Genomic DNA, 7,426 nt, shown 5'->3' on the forward strand with positions numbered 1-7,426 from the left:
TACCTAATAATCTCTAATGCCTTTTAGGATCAAATAAAAGACTTCCACACAAGATAACCATGCATACAATTATATAGAAAGGGCTCTGGGTTAAACAATGACCAAGGAAATCAAAGATGAACATCACTAACTCTTTAAACAGTTCAGGATCTCCCCAAACCAGAAATTGTAGGCACTGAAAGAGGGGTCCTGACAGAGAGGCCAGGTAAATTCAGATAGGTAAGACTTGAACTTCACAGCAACATTCTGAAAGGGGAAACCTGAGAGACAACAGATTACCTAGTACCTTGATCAGAGAAATACAAAAGAGAGGAAAGGAAGGAAGAAAAGAAGGAAGGAAGGAAAGAAAGAAAAAAGAAAGGAAGGAGGGAAGAGGGAAAAAAGGAAAGAAGAAAAACAACTATTTGATTTTTACAACAATCCATTGAAGCAGATATTATTATTTCCATTTTACAGTTGAGGAAATTGATGCAAACAGAGGTTAAGTGACTTAGCCAGAGTCACACAACTAATAGTTTGAGACCGGACTTGAACTCAGGTCTTCTTGTCTCCAGCCCCAGCACTCTATCCATTGTGCAACAGCAGATCAGGGAATCAGGGATGTTGAGCTCTGACCAGGTTCACTGAAGACTGAGAGATCTGAAGGCAGACACTCCATTGGAAATAGAAACTAGCAAAACCTTAAGAAAATGAGATCAGCACCAACTAGGATGTGACTATCCCCCTTAAAGATTACTAAAAAGAAAGAGCCTAATCCTATCAGAAATTCTCAAACAAGAACTAAGGCTTGAGATATGAGAAAACAAAAGATACCATTGAATACCATAATATATATACATACACACATGTGTATATACATACTATACGTATATGTGTATGTATGTATGTATGTATGTATGTATGTATTGTGTCAAAAGTTGCTGAAGAGGAAAACCCAGATGAAGAATCACAACACAAACATTTTTAACAGAGCAAAAGAAGAAACAAACACTTAATAACAGGACTACAAGAGCACCAGGAAGATAGGAAGAAGATTAAAAATGAAAGGAAAAAATTGGCTAGAGAACAAATAATTTAAAACAGATGGTGAAAACTTTATCCAAGTAGCAGACTTGTGAAAAATGAGAATAGACAAAACAGAACACGTAACTTTATGAGACAAAAAAAAATATAAAACAGAAATTAAGATTAAAAATAAAAGAACATGTAAGGTGTCTTTTACTGAAAACAACTGACCCAAAAAAAGAGAATGGTGAACTTAAGAATCTGAAAACCATGACCACCTTCTCAAAACCCACATTTTGGTCATTATATTTTGAGAAACTCTAAAACCTTTAAAATTATGTAACATGATTATATAATTTTATATAATCGTATAAACTTATGAAAACTGTACAATTTCATCAGAAGCAGAGAAAAATGAAAATTGAAGGAATCTACTAATCACCTCTAAAGTTTGTTATAGCCAAAATTCAGAGACCAAAGAGAAAGAATTCCATAAGCAGACAGAAAGATCACACAAGACTTTAACATAAAGGAGAGAAAATCTTATATTACAATATTCCAAAAAGTAAAATATAAAACTTTATGCCAAGAATAACTTAGCAAAACTAAAGTATAATTAGACATGGAGATAAAAGAACCATAATGGAACAGAAGATTTTCTAGTGTTCCTAATGAAAAGAATATAGGTAAACACAAACTTTGAAGTTTAAACATAGAAGTCACGAGAGCCATAGAAAGGTTTTGGATGACAATAAGGTTCACTTCTCCCATCCTCTATTCCCCTCCACTATAAAACCTTTTTATTGCCTTTTTTATGACAGATAATTTACTCCATTTCATCTTCCCTTTCCTTTTCTCCTAATGTATTCTTCTCTCATTCCTTAATTTTATTATTTTAGATATTATGCCTTCATATTCAACTCACACCTGTGCCCTATCTATGTCTCTGAGTATACACACACACACACACACACACACACACACACACACATACACACACACTCCTAATTGCCTTAATAATAAGAAAGTTCTTATGAGTTACAAATATCCTCCCATGTAGGAATATAAACAGATTAACTTTATTAATTAAGTCCCTTATAATTTCCCTTTCCTGATTTATACCCTAATTCTTCTCCTGAGTCCTTCATTTGAAAGTCAGATTTCTATTCAGCTCTGGTTTTTTCATCATAAATGCTTGAAAGTATTTTATTTCATTGAATATCTACCTTTTCCCCAAAAGGATTATTCTCAGTTCTGCTGAGTAAGTGATTTTTAGTTGTGATCCTAGCTCCTTTGCTCTCTGGAATATCATAGTCCAACTCCTCTAATCTTTCATTGTAGAAGCTGCTAAATCTTATATTATCCTGATTGACTATCCAACTATACTTGAATTTTTTCTTTTTTACTTTCCTGCAATATTTTCTGCTTGACCTGGGAGTTCCAGAATTTGGCTATAAAGTTCCTGGGAGTCTTTTTCTTAGGATCTCTTTCAGGAGGTGATCAACTCTGTGGTTCTAGAAAATCAGGACAACTTATATGAACTGATGCTAAGTGAAATGAGCAGAATCAGATCATTATATACTTCAACAACAATACTGCATGAGGATATATTCTGATGGAAGTGGATTTCTTTGACAAAGAGATCTAATTCAGTTTCAATTGATCAATGATGGACAGAAGCAGCTACACCCAAAGAAAGAACACTGGGAAATGAATATAAATTGTTTGGATTTTTGTTTTTCTTCCCGGATTATTTCTACCTTCTGAATCCAATTCTCCCTGTGCAACAAGTGAACGGTTCTGCACACATATATTGTATCTAGGATATACTGTGACATATTTAACATGTATAGAACTGCTTGCCATCTGGGGGAGAGGGTGGAGGGAAGGAGGGGAAAAATTGGAACAGAAGTGAGTGCAAGGGATAATGTTGTAAAAAATTACCCTGGCATGGGTTCTGTCAATAAAAAGTTATTTAAAAAAAGAAGAAGAAGAAGAAAAAAAAGAAAATCAGGACAGTTTTCCTTGATAATTTCTTGAAAGATGATGTCCAGGCTTTAAAAAAAAAAATGGCTCTCAAGTAATCCAATAATTTAAAAACTGTCTCCATTTTCTAGATCTGTTGTTTTTTTTTTTTTTTCCAATGAGATAATTCTCATTGTTTTCTATTCTTTCATTCTTTTGGGTTTGTTTTTATTGTTTCTTGATTTGTCATAGTCATTATCTTCCACTTGCTCAATTCCAATTTTTAAGGAATTATTTTCCTCAGTGAGCCTCTGTACCTCCTTTTCCATTTGGCTAATTTTGCTTTTTAAAGCATTCTTCTTCTCATTGACTTTTTGTACTTCTTTTTGTAACATTCCCTTTTTCTCTTTTCAATTTTTCTTCTCTCTCTCTTACTTGTTTTTCAAAATCCCTTTTGAGCTCTTCCACAGCCTGAGACCAATTCTTATTTTTCTTGGAAGCTTTGGCTTTTTTATCTCCTGAGTGTGTAGTTTGGTACTTTGATCTTCTTTGTCATCATAGTAACTTTCTATGGTCAGAATCTTTTTCTGTTATTTGCTTATCTTCCTAACCTATTACTTGTTTTTTAACTTTTTGTTAAAATGGGGCTCTGTCTACAGTGTAGAGGATGCAATGTCCCAAGTTTCAGAGGTTTTCTGTAAGCTTCTTCTGGGGACCTGTAAGTTTTCAGTTTTTCCAAGGTAGTATGATCCAAGGAGAAATATGTTTACTACTCTCCTAGCCTGTACTTTTTTCTGTGAGTATCCATAAGCACTCTTTTTTTGTCCAGGAATTGTGAAGAGGGTCCTTGAGCCACTCTGTAAGTTTTAATAGGCTAGTGCTTCTCACCCTGAGAATGTGAGCCAAGACTTTTGCTGGGGATCTGAGTACAGACAAAGCAACAGAGCATCCTTCCTGCCTCAGTGTTAACAAACAGATCCCTATAATCTTCTGACCAGCTGTTCAACCCCCTTACCATCTGTGGGCTGAAACCTCTGGAAGGCACAGCTACATCTGCTGCTATTGCTGCTGCTGTTGCCACTGCTACTAATTCAATAGTTCCCAAGAACTGATCCTAGTTTATTAGGGCTGGGACTGTGCTAGCTTAGCCTACACCAGATTGTGTTGCACTCCTACCCTGGTGCAACAGAACTTTCCTGTTGACCTTTTAAGTTGTCTTTGGCTGGAAAAAACTTTTTATACTCTTATCTTTTTGTGGGTTCTGATGCTCTAAAATTTGTTTAGAGTCATTATTTAAAGGTATTTGGAGGGGTTTGGGGGAAAGCTCAGGTCAGCTATTTTCCTAGAAAGATTTTTGAACATTTGAGCAAATGGAAAGATATGTAATAATGAAGTGTTTACATTTTCAAAATTCCATTCAGAATCTCTATTGAATGCATAAAATATTTTGGATTATACCTACAAAGACACAAAAATCATATTGATATAACTACAAAACATTTAAGAAATTTTAGTAATAGTTTTCCATTTTCAAAATATATGCAAAGATAACCTTCAGCATTCACCTCTGCAAAATCCCATGTTCCAAACCTCTCTCTTCCTTTCCTCCTCTCACCTATCTTCTCCAGACAGTAAGCAATTCAATACAAGTAAAACATGTGCAATTCCTCCAAACACATCTCCATACCTATCATGCTGCACAAAAAAAAAAAAAAAAAATTAGATGAAAAAGGGACAAAAAAATTGAGAAAGAAAAAAATGCAAGCAAACTTGCATTTCACTATAGTAAAAATACTCTATTGGGATCCACATTCGGTCCCCATAGTCCTCCCCCATAACAAGTCTACTGGAATAGACCTGAATCACTTCACCACCAAAAAGAGCCAAATTCATCACAATTGATCATTGTATATTCTTGCTGTTGCTATGTACAATGCTCTCTTGGTTCACTAGACTTTTCTGAAATCATCCTGCTGATTGTTTCTTATAGAAAAATAATATTCCATTACATTCATATACTATAACTTATTCAGCCCTTCTCCAACTGAGGGGCATCCACTCAGTTTCTAGTTCCTTGCCACTACAAATGGGGTTGTTACAAATATTTTTGCGTAGTGACTCCTTTTCCATTTTTATGATTTCTTTGGGATACAGACCCAATAGAGACACTGCTGAATCAAAGGGTATGCAGAGTTTGATAACCTTTGGCATAGCTCCAAATTGTTCTCCAAAGTAGTTGGATCAGTTTACAACTCCACCAATAATGTATTAGTGAACCACATCCTCTCCAACATTTATTATTATCTTTTCCTGTCATTTTAGGCAATCTGAGAAGTGTATAGTAATATATCAGTCTTAATATGCATTTCTCTAATTAAAAGTGATTTAGAGCATTTCTCATATAACTAGAAATGACTTAAATTTCTTCATCTGAAAAATTGTCTATTTATATCCTTTGATCATTTATCAATTGGAGAATGGCTTATATTCTTTTAAATTTGAATCCATTCCCTATATATTTTAGAAATGAGACCTTTATTAGAATCCTTGGATATGAAACATTCTTTATGAAAATAAAGACAGGTTTAAATAATTGGAGGGATATTAACTGATCTTGATTAGACAGTACCAATATAATAAAAATGACAGTATTACTTAAAATAATTTCATGTCATACCAAACTACCAAAAGTTTATATTACAACAACAACAAAAAAAAAAAAAATCTGCTCTTCTCTCATTTCCTTCTCTAGCCCCAGAGATGCTTCTGTTGCTGCCCCCAGAGTGGGTAGGGAAGGAGGGAGGGAGAGGACTAGGTTGAAGCATTGGCTGCCATTGGGAGGGACTCTGTCTGAGTTAGGCAAGGAAGGCCAGAGCTCTACCTGCCAGAGCTTCACCTGCCACAGCTGCCATGATGCAGAGGATCAAGTGTGTGATGGTGGGTTGTTAGGATTCTTACAAAGTGCTAAGTAAGTGGAATTGAGGAGACAATGGTTATATCTAGTTTAGTTAATCAGGGCTAGGACAGAAGCCCTGAAGAACAAGCCCACTAGAAGCTCTCAGGGGCAGAGACAGATTCATTCCATCTTCCACCTTTGTGCTGGCTGGAGAATTCGGAGGGAGCTAGAGGCAGAAGCTGGCAGAGGCAAAGGACTAGCAATAGGAGCTCTTGGAACCAAGGAGAGAGAGAGATAGGCCTCTTAGAAAGCTAACTGGGCCCAAAGAAGGAGACAAGACTTGGAAAGAGAAAATCAAGGATTTGGACTTTAACTCCTGGCTGTATTCGGGGTGATTACACTGAACTGAAACTAAGGCTGCTCCCAGAAGCCCCCCTGAGAAACCTGCTCCCAGAGAACATTATATTTTAGAAAAGAACATTACAATGGGTGATGGGACAGTGGGTGAGACATGCCTTCTCATTTATTACACTACCAATGTCTTCCTCAAGGAGTACATCCCAACAATGTTCGACAGCTACAGTGCCCACCGTATTGTGGATGGATGCACAGTCTATCTGAACCTGTGGGACACAGCAGGTCAGGAGGAATAGGACCTGCTACACACCCTGTCCTATGCCCAGACTAACATCTTTGTCATTTGCTTCTCTACTGCCAGCCCACCTCCCTGTGAGAATGTGTGGCACAAATGGTGTCCAGAAGTATGTCACCATTGCCTAGATGTGCCCATCCTGCTCATGTGCACCTGGAAGGACCTGCAGGCTCAGCCAGAAGCCATAAGGCGGCCGAAGGAGCAGGGCCAGGCACCCATCACACACCAGCAGAGTATAGTCCCGAACAAGCAGATCCATGCCATTCACTACCTAGAATTCTCTGCACTGAGGCAGGATGGCATCAAAGAAGTGTTCTCCGAGACTGTCCCAGCTGTGCTCAACCAACACTACTCAAGTGGGGCCTCTCCTGTTTTCCCTTGTGATCCCCCAACCTTGGAAAGGAATAAATCCCTTCCCACCCCTGTTGGCTTTGTCCTGTAGATTGTCATCTGTTTGTCCATTTTCCAGAGTCCCTTTCTCCCTCTCCCACCTTAGCCACATGTGCCTTGGTCCCCTTCTCCCTTCTATGTCTGATTGACTCTTCTTTCTCTCTCCATCCACATGCCCCTCCAAGTTGTGCCCATGCTCTCCCTATCAGAGGAAGGGAGAAAGGGATCAGGGCAACATTCCTGTTTTCCTTTCTCTGGGCAGTCTTTACATTCAATTCAGTGAACATTTATTGACCAATCTCTACTATATACAAGGCCCTTTTCACTTTCTGGGAATTCAGAGGTGAAAAATGACATAGTCCCTGCTTTCCTGGAGCTTTTAGTCCATGTACTGTTCCTGAGGCTCAGAGTTTAAGAAGTCTTGTTGTGGCAGGAGGTATGTGTGTCTGTGGAGGGTTTTTCCAGCTCTCCCACTCCATCAATTTTTAATGAGTTTCCTTGGGCCAATCCTCAGAGGC

General features: G+C 37.6%; 1 pseudogene; it reads left to right on the forward strand.

Moving 5' to 3' along the window:
• The first annotated feature begins 6,351 nt into the window (after positions 1-6,351).
• Positions 6,352-6,986, forward strand: LOC127561376 (rho-related GTP-binding protein RhoG-like; annotated as a pseudogene).
• The last annotated feature ends 440 nt before the right edge of the window (positions 6,987-7,426 follow it).

This window comes from Antechinus flavipes, chromosome 4 (assembly GCF_016432865.1).
Source record: "Antechinus flavipes isolate AdamAnt ecotype Samford, QLD, Australia chromosome 4, AdamAnt_v2, whole genome shotgun sequence".
Taxonomy (NCBI): domain Eukaryota; kingdom Metazoa; phylum Chordata; class Mammalia; order Dasyuromorphia; family Dasyuridae; genus Antechinus; species Antechinus flavipes.